Here is an 8,804-nt window from a genome sequence, read left to right on the forward strand (position 1 = left end):
ACAGTTTCTATTGAATTTGTATGGCTTTCTCACTATAGTAAAGTCAAAAAATCATAAGTCAAACCATCATATATTGGGAACCGTCTGTACTTCCTTGCTGGGTTTCATTCATTCTCAGATTACTTTAGTAATATTAAAAATGCCAGAGAGATTTGTAGGGATTCAAACATTTTCTCCTCAAATCATATAGATTCACCCTCAAAAGCCACTATTATATCTAAAGTGGCTGTATTTTCAACTACTACCTACCTGTCCAACTGAGTGACATTTTTAGATAAGAGTTGGTGGCTTTGTCTAGTTGCCCTTGGCTAGCCTCTGAACCATAGCATATAGAATTCATCCTATTTCTGGTTGTTTTGTAAAGCATGAAATGAAGAGGCTTGAGCAGAGAAGAAAAATCCAAAATTCCCCTTAGGTGATTAGGATTTTGGTCCTAAAATCCAGGTCCAGATTATCTCACTCTTGAATTCATTTAACTAAGTCTTTCTGAGAGTGGAAATTGATGAGCTAAAATGGATGCTGGGTGATGTCCTCAGCTACTATCCTTAAGGCAGGCATCTTTAACAAGGAAACACATCCCTATTCAGTTTTTGGATAATAATTTGGATTATAGCCAGTAGGCTTTTGTATTCCCAACTCAATATCAGTTGCTGGGGAGCACTCAACGATTTTTTATTAAAATGCCCTCATGGGTTTGTCCAGAAGTATTTTAAATTTTGGGTACCACTCATTAACAACAGGCAATGAAATTTGCTTCCTCACTAACGTTGATTGAATACAGTGGCCAATTTATCCTAGATGTGTGGGTAATATATATCATGTAAAAATTTTCAGGATTTTCTCTGAGGCCACAAGCAGCCACTCTAAGTGTGGAAAGAGTTATTTCCACATAATAAATGGCTTTTTCTTACTCTGGACCAAAGGCTGGCATCATACAGTATTTCATGATATTCTCTTTGAACTTCTCCAAAGTCATGGTCTCTTTTAGTATTGTGAGGTTTGGGATCTTGGTGGTGACTGCCTGTTTGGCACAATGATCGACAAGGTCATTTCCTTTTGCTTAGATATCTCTCTTTGAATGGGCTTCTATCTTGAAAATAGCCAACTCCTTAAAAAAAATTATAGCTATTAAAGTGTCCCGGGAGGGTGGGAGGGAGGGAGACGTAAGAGGGAAGAGATATGGGAACATATGTTCATGTATAACTGATTCACTTTTTTATAATACACCATTGTAAAGCAATTATACTCCAATAAAGATGTTAAAAAAAAAATGTCCCTAATATGCTGGCCATTCTAAACTAGGGTTCCTACTTAGGTTAAGCAGCTTTATTTTTCTCTAAAGCTTTCAGAAATAATAGACTATTTCCAAAGTATTTCTACTATTAGTGTGTGTATAAAACCCTATTCTTTTTATTTAGCCAGGAAGCTATTGGGATCGCAACAAGTTCTGTCATCTGGGAAGATTTTGCCTCTGGAAAGGAGTCATATTCTAGTGGTGAGTTGAGATCTGCTATAATATATTCAGCCTGATATTTTCTGGCTCTGTTATTAAGAGATGACTGAAGAGCAAGATTAAATCTAGATTTCTAGGGATGTTTTAATAAACTTATTAGGAGTGTTTTGATAAATCTATTAGATATTTGAAAAACAGCAATTAGGGAGTCATGAACTTCCCTTCTGTGGAAGAAGAGAAGTAGAATTTAAAGTATTACAAAGATGAATGGAAATGCAGTAAGAAATATGACTTGATAGGAAATAAGCCTTCTTACTGGTAAATATTGCATTGTTTCAGTGGGTGGCAAAGTTTGGCAACTTAAACCATTAGGTTTAAGACAGACTCTAAAAGAAATTATGTTAGCAGAAGTCTCCACCATGTTGGCAATCAGCTTTAAATGAAGAGGACCTTGATACTGGGCTAATACTAGAAAAACAGTTGCCTGGTATTGATCTGTGATGATTCCATAAAGTTGAGTCAGAACACCAAGGGCTTGTCCAAATCTCTTATGTACAAATAGGTAGCAAGATTTATGACAAGGTAGGCCCATAGTGAGAGGCTGTTGAAGAGCTGATTTTTTAAAGCACAAACTGCCTATTCATGCTTAAATTCCCAGGTAAGAGATTTGGTTAACAAAGACATGGTTAAGTCTTACAGTATTGGAGCAATTCCTGTAAATTGGTGTGGTAGGCAGAATGCTTAAAATAGCCCCTCCCCCAGATTCGCTGATGTTCACACCCTGGTATAGTCCTTCCCACTTACATGTAGGTAGGGCCTGTGAACATGATAAATGGCACTTGTGTGACTAGATTTTGTTATATGGCAAAGGGGACAATATTTTACAGGTGTAATTGAGATCCCTAATTAGTTGACTGAGTGATTCAAAAGGGACATTATTCTGGGTGGGACTGACCTAATCAGGTGAAAGCCATAAAAGCAAGAGGCTCTTCCTCAAAGAGAAAGAAACAACCAGGTTGAAAGCTGCCAGTGGAGGGTGCCAACCTCTAGAGCTGAGGACATCAATGCTATAACCACAAGGAACTAAATCCTATCAATAGCCTAACGAGCTTGGAAGAGGCCTTCCAGCTCCAGACAAGAACAGCAGTGTGGCCGATACCTTGATTTCAGCTTGTAAGACCCTGGGCAGGGGGCCCATCTAAACTGTGCCTGGATTCCTAATCCATGGGCATTGTGATATTATAAATGTATGTTGGTTACTAACCAGGAAAAATTCTGAATCGTTACAATTTTTCAGAATTGAGAAATTTGCCTCCTCAACATAAATTACGACCCAAGAAATATACTTTACTTTGACGGAAATTTTACTTCTCTTCAGGAAGTGTATAGCCTAATAGAGAAGAAACAATAAATAGATAGATGGAATCAGTTTTAGAGCTCAACTGAACTTGAGTGCAAAAAAGATGACCAATATATGAGATAAAAATATAAGGAATGTAACTCAGGTCTTGGTTGAGGACTTTATTGATTTTCCGAAGAGAGAGCAAAGAAATAACTAAATAAAAAAGATGTTAAAGAACAGAAAACAGATTTATAGCTATAACATATGCACCAAAATAAGAGAATATTTGGATTTGGTACTATAAGGAAGTAGGAAATGATTATTAGATTTATACTCCTGAGATTTTGAACGCATCTGTATCCCTGCCCTTTGGATTATTTTTTCCTTTCCTTTTTTAACTTAGAGAATAGAATTATTACAAAGAATGATACAAGGGTTAATGATTCATTTCTCTGTTAGGTTTTTATCTTTTTGATTTTAGTACTTCTTTTGGTTCTGGTTTTAGAGGGTATGGTCCAAACCTGGGGAGATATTTGGAGAGTTTAGTCTGATAGGTTCAGCTCAAATAATGTTGGAAAACCAGCATGATTTATGCCCAGAAGTATGATTATTCCTTAGACATTTAATTTCTATTAAGAGTACAGGGAAACCAATGTTTAAATTATCTATGACCTGATTATGATCTAGGAGTCCTCATGAATGTCCAGGAATAGGCCATCAGGAGAGCATCTATTTTAAAGTAAATCCTTCATCTCACTCCATTTAGTTAGTGGGTGTGATGTCACAAAGGAGGAAAGAATTTTCTCTCTTGAAGGTCTGAGGTTGACAAGCTGGGCCAGGCAAAGTGTTTGAAGGGTATTGAAAGTACCTAGCACATGATAGCTGTTGGTTCCCTGTGAGAGGCTGGAGAAGAGTTTCAGGAAATATGACAGATGTCATACAACCTATCAGTCAAAAATTTGCAAGATTTTTCTTTAGTATTTAGAGAAATTGGCCCTTGAAATAAAAGGAAATTGGTCACTTGATTCCTCCTTGGAGAAACTTCATTAATTGCCCCACTTTATTTTTTTTTTCCTTTTGTATCTTAGCTAAAAAAACGGTGCAGCTATTTTTCCAATACCCTTTCTGTTCAAAGTGTACACATTTGAGGAGTTAAGGAAGAGTCTTTAAGAAAGAATTTTCAAGGGCAGTCTCCTGCCTTTGCTAAGCAGGATTTAATACAGTTTTACTGTCAAATTCTAGCTTCACTCTTTTTCTATATGAAATTTCACATTTTATTCTTCACTTTTTCTCACCAGAAACGATCTCTCTCTTGCCTCTCTCTCAGCTATATTCCACTTTTATTTTTACTCAAATCTTGTGAGTATGGTAGCTGGTTGCTGGGGCAGGGGGGTGGGCAGGAAGGTCCATTCTCTGAAGTTCTCCTTAAGCTGCAGTCCTAAGCAGGTACTATAAACAGTGGGACCCAGATCTGAGGTCTTCATGAGTGATCCTGGCCCTTCTTGAGAGGTAATGCTGGGCTTAGTATGAGTTCACCCTTCACAAGGGGTAGGGTTTTTTTTCTCCTCGTTTTTCTGTAACTATAGTGGGTTCCCATCTGTGTCCTTGGGCATCAGGTTTTGAGGACGTTGCATATTAAGGCTTTGTTTCCATAGGACAGATAAGAAAGATGAGATGGGTGGACATTAGGTATTTGGTATTTGCATATTGGTATTTCCTGTTTCACTCCCCAGACAGCACCTGGAGGGAAACTTTCTTAGGATTTTTTTCCAGTGTTCCCTGTGAGTACCTGTGGGGTTCCTGGAGGGGAAGTTTGCAGAAGGGTGCAAACTTAATTTGCTCGTGTCGCTCTCAGGCTCACCTATCCTCAGACTTGAGCAATTAGTTAAAATCTGGTTGATTCTTCTTACCAGCTTATATGCCACTCAGCATCTTATGTCTCAACTAAGCAAATTGCTGGATCCTGCGTCTCCCCGAGAGTGCTTTTCACATTCCTGATTTTAGTTAAAATGTTTTCCATTGAAATTTTTATTATCTAATTGAAAAAATTATTAATTTCCATTTTTCAAGGTTTTTTCTTATTGTAAGGGGGGGAACACTATCTATTTCTCCACATCTCTGAGAAGACATCAGAACCTAGCAGCAGCTGGTTTTTATGCAATTTTCCTACCATTTTGGTTGAATCTAAAGTATTTTCTAGTACTGTGTCTTAAACAAAGCCATTTTCTCTGGAAAGTCAGCTGATCACTAGCTGTGTAGAGTGGTTAGGAGATTATAATAAATCATAGAGTAAATTAGCAAGTAGTGCTAAATTCTAAGCTCCTGTTTTCATTTTTGCATGATTATTGTAATCAATTTTTATGAAGAGATTGCTTATACATCAAAAAATGAACTTGCTTTTTTATTAATTATATGACTCAACACTAATTTAAAAACCAATGAATTTGTTTAGATGGAACCAGAAATAATAATTTTATACTTTAATTCTTCATTCCATATTTGGTAGTGGGTAATTTGTTAACAGTGGCTCTATTTATGAGACTACAAGTCCATATAATAAGTCAATTTTTAAAATAAATATCGCTGTAAAACTGAGAGTTTGACTAAAATCCTAGCCTCAATAATTCATGTTAATATCAGAGGGGAAAATGTCATTTCAGATTAAAATCATTGGTAAGACACTGAGAGATAATTCCCACTGATTCTACCAGTGGGTTTTATTTACATATACATTCGTATCTATATATAAATATCTGTAGCTCTATATGTCAGTTTCTACATATCTATCTGGGTCTTTTTTATGGGTTATTCTCAGGTTAAACACAGTAATTCAAATAGGTTTATATTTCCCTTTTCTTAAATAATTTGAAGTGTAAGAAGTCCTCAGAGGAACTAAAATCTGTCATTTCATTTCTCAAACTCAACTAGCCCACAGGCTTATCTAAAAAGTCAAGGGGAAACAGAAACGGTGTGTGTGTGTGCGTTTGTGTGTGTGTGTGTGCATGAGATCACCTTTATTAAATCATCAAACCATGTGCAATGTTGGTTTGTGAAGCTGGGGAATGTTTAAGAGGCCAAATATTTTAGTTAACACGGCTATGATACTAAAAAATAGGGTTTATACAAAGTCCCTTCCTTGTTAAAATATTTGACCCAGAGTGACACTGAGTATAATGAGCAGTACGGGTTATTTACCTGCATGTGATGTGTTATCCAACTAAATTTTAACAAATCCACATTTAAATTCTAGATGAAAGATACTGGATTTCTTTCTTGTTAAAAATTCACCAGGGCTTCCCTGGTGGCGCAGTGGTTGAGAGTCCGCCTGCTGATGCAGGGGACGCGGGTTCGTGCCCCAGTCCGGGAGGATCCCACGTGCCACGGAGCGGCTAGGCCCGTGAGCCATGGCCGCTGAGCCTGCGCGTCCGGAGCCTGTGCTCCGCAACGGGAGAGGCCACAGCTGTGAGAGGCCCGCGTACCGCAAAAAAAAAAAAAAAAAACACAAAAGAAACCCCACAAATAACAAATGCTGGCAAGGGACTTCCCTGGTGTCGCAGTGGTTAAGAATCCTGCCAATTCAGGGGACATGCATTCAATCCATGGTCCGGGACGATCCCACATGCCATGGAGGAACTAAGCTTGTGCGCCACAACTACTGAACCTGTGCTCTAGAGCCCATGAGCCCTTGCTCTGCAGCAAGAGAAGCCACCACAATGAGAAACCCGTTCTCTGCAACAGAGAGTAGCCCCTGCTCACCACAACTAGAAAAAGCCTGCGCGCACCAACAAAGACCGAACACAGCCATAAAATAAATTTTAAAAATAAATAAATAAAAATTTAAAAAACAGACAAAAAAAAAATGTTGTTGAAGATGTGGAGAAAAGGGAACCCCTGTACCCTGTTGGTGGGAATGTAAATTGGTGCAGCTACTGTGGAAAACAGTATGGAGGTTTCTCAGAAAACTAAAAATAGAACTACTGTACAACCCAGCAGTTCCACTCCTTGGTATATATTGAAAGAATACAAAAACACTAATTCAAAAAGATACATGGACCCCAATGTTTATAGCATTATTTACAATTGCCAAGATATGGAAGCAACCTAAGTGTCCATCAACAGATGAATGGATAAAGAAGATGTGGTGTGTGTGTATGTATATATATATAATGGAATATTACTCAGCCATAAAAAAAGAATCAAACTTGCCATTTGCAACAACATGGATGACTTGGAGGGTGTTATGCTAAGTGAAACAAGTCAGAGAAAGACAAATACTCTATGATATCACTTATATGTGGAATCTAAAAGATACAACAAACTAGTGAATATAACAAAAAAGAAACAGACTCACAGATATAGAGAATGAACTAGTGTTTACCAGTGGGGAGAGGTAGGTGGGAAGAAAAATATAGGGGTAGGGGAATAAGAAGTACGAACTATTATGTATAAAATAATCTATAAGGATATATTGTACAACATAGGGAATATAGCCAATATTTTATAATAACTACAAATGGAGTATAACTTTTAAAAATTGTGAATCACTATATTGTATACCTGTAACATATACATCAACTATAGTACATCAACTATACTTCAATAAAAGAAGTTATACCATGAAAAAATAATAAATAAATAAATAGAAGTTAATTACAGGTTTCTTGTGTTGAAATCAAATAATTATAAATTTATAATATGAAAGAGTAGCATCTATTGACACATTATAATCTATTTAAAATTTTCTTATTCTTACCTTTAATTTATTAATTGTAGCCGTTCAATAATTTATGAGGTATTGCAGAGTAATAACTTCTGTCATTTATAATTTCATGTGTAAGCAAAGATAAATAAACTTTCAAAATGTAAAATGAGCTTACAAAATGTGCAGAGAAATGTAAAACATTTCAAGTTTATCATTTTATTTTTGTCACCATTAGTAATTATTTACAAGGTCTAATTCAAAAGAGTTATATGTTACAGCTATGCTTTCTAATCTATAAGAATTTTCGATGAATAATTTCTTAAACATACTTTGAATAAGCTGAGCTTTATCATATGACAAAGTACAGTTATTATTTACCTAAAGCAGTTATTTTATGTTAAGTTTTTGAGAGTCTTACATAATTCTTCTAAATAAATTTCCCATCAATAGGAAATACATTTTCTCCACTTTTATGAGAAAATCACTCTATACAAGTTTATAAGAAAACATTACAAAATAAACTCTACATTTTTGCAACCATACTAGTCAAAATAAACCAATCACAGCACTATAATTAAATTGCAAAAACAAAATTCTGCCTTAAGCAGCCTTCAGTAATTAATGTGGCATTTAGCTTGCATCTGCTGAAATAACTTCCTAGGCCCAGGATGGAACCACCTCTGCCAGAGGTACTGCATCAGCAAACCAAAACTTAGATAACTTTCATGTCCCTGTGAATGCCCCACTTGACCAGAAATGCAGCATATCCATCAGTCAATCCCCAAACATCAAGTTGTAACTTCACCTGTTACATTATTATTATATATTTACATGTGATGACTACAGACAACTTAGTAGTGAGTTGTTATATCCTTTGATATTTAGTCAAGGTTTTGAAAAATTCCACTGCTATTGAACTATAACTAAATCCTCATGATTACTACAATAGGCATGAAAATCTACGTACACTGAGATCAAAGCTCCTTATGACAGGCTAGAAGAGGCCTTCACAAGTCCAGAAGGAGTAATCAAACTGGTAAATGAAGTTGATACTGAAAGCAGGAAACACAGTCAAGAAGCAGTTTCAACAGGCTAAAGTATTGATTATAGAAACTGGAAGAAAACAAAAAAGGATATCAGACAGCATTTTGTGGGGAAATTATAGGGGAGAAAAAATAACAGTGAATCCTCAGAGTAGATCCAGAAAACAGAGAGCTTCAATGATGACCCCAAGTGTGAAGAATGAACAATCATTAGAGGGTGTGAAGAATGAACAATCATGAGAGGGACAAGAAACACGGGTGCCT

The sequence above is a fragment of the Grampus griseus genome (genome assembly GCF_964374135.1).
Source record: "Grampus griseus genome assembly, chromosome: 6".
Taxonomy (NCBI): Eukaryota; Metazoa; Chordata; class Mammalia; order Artiodactyla; family Delphinidae; genus Grampus; species Grampus griseus.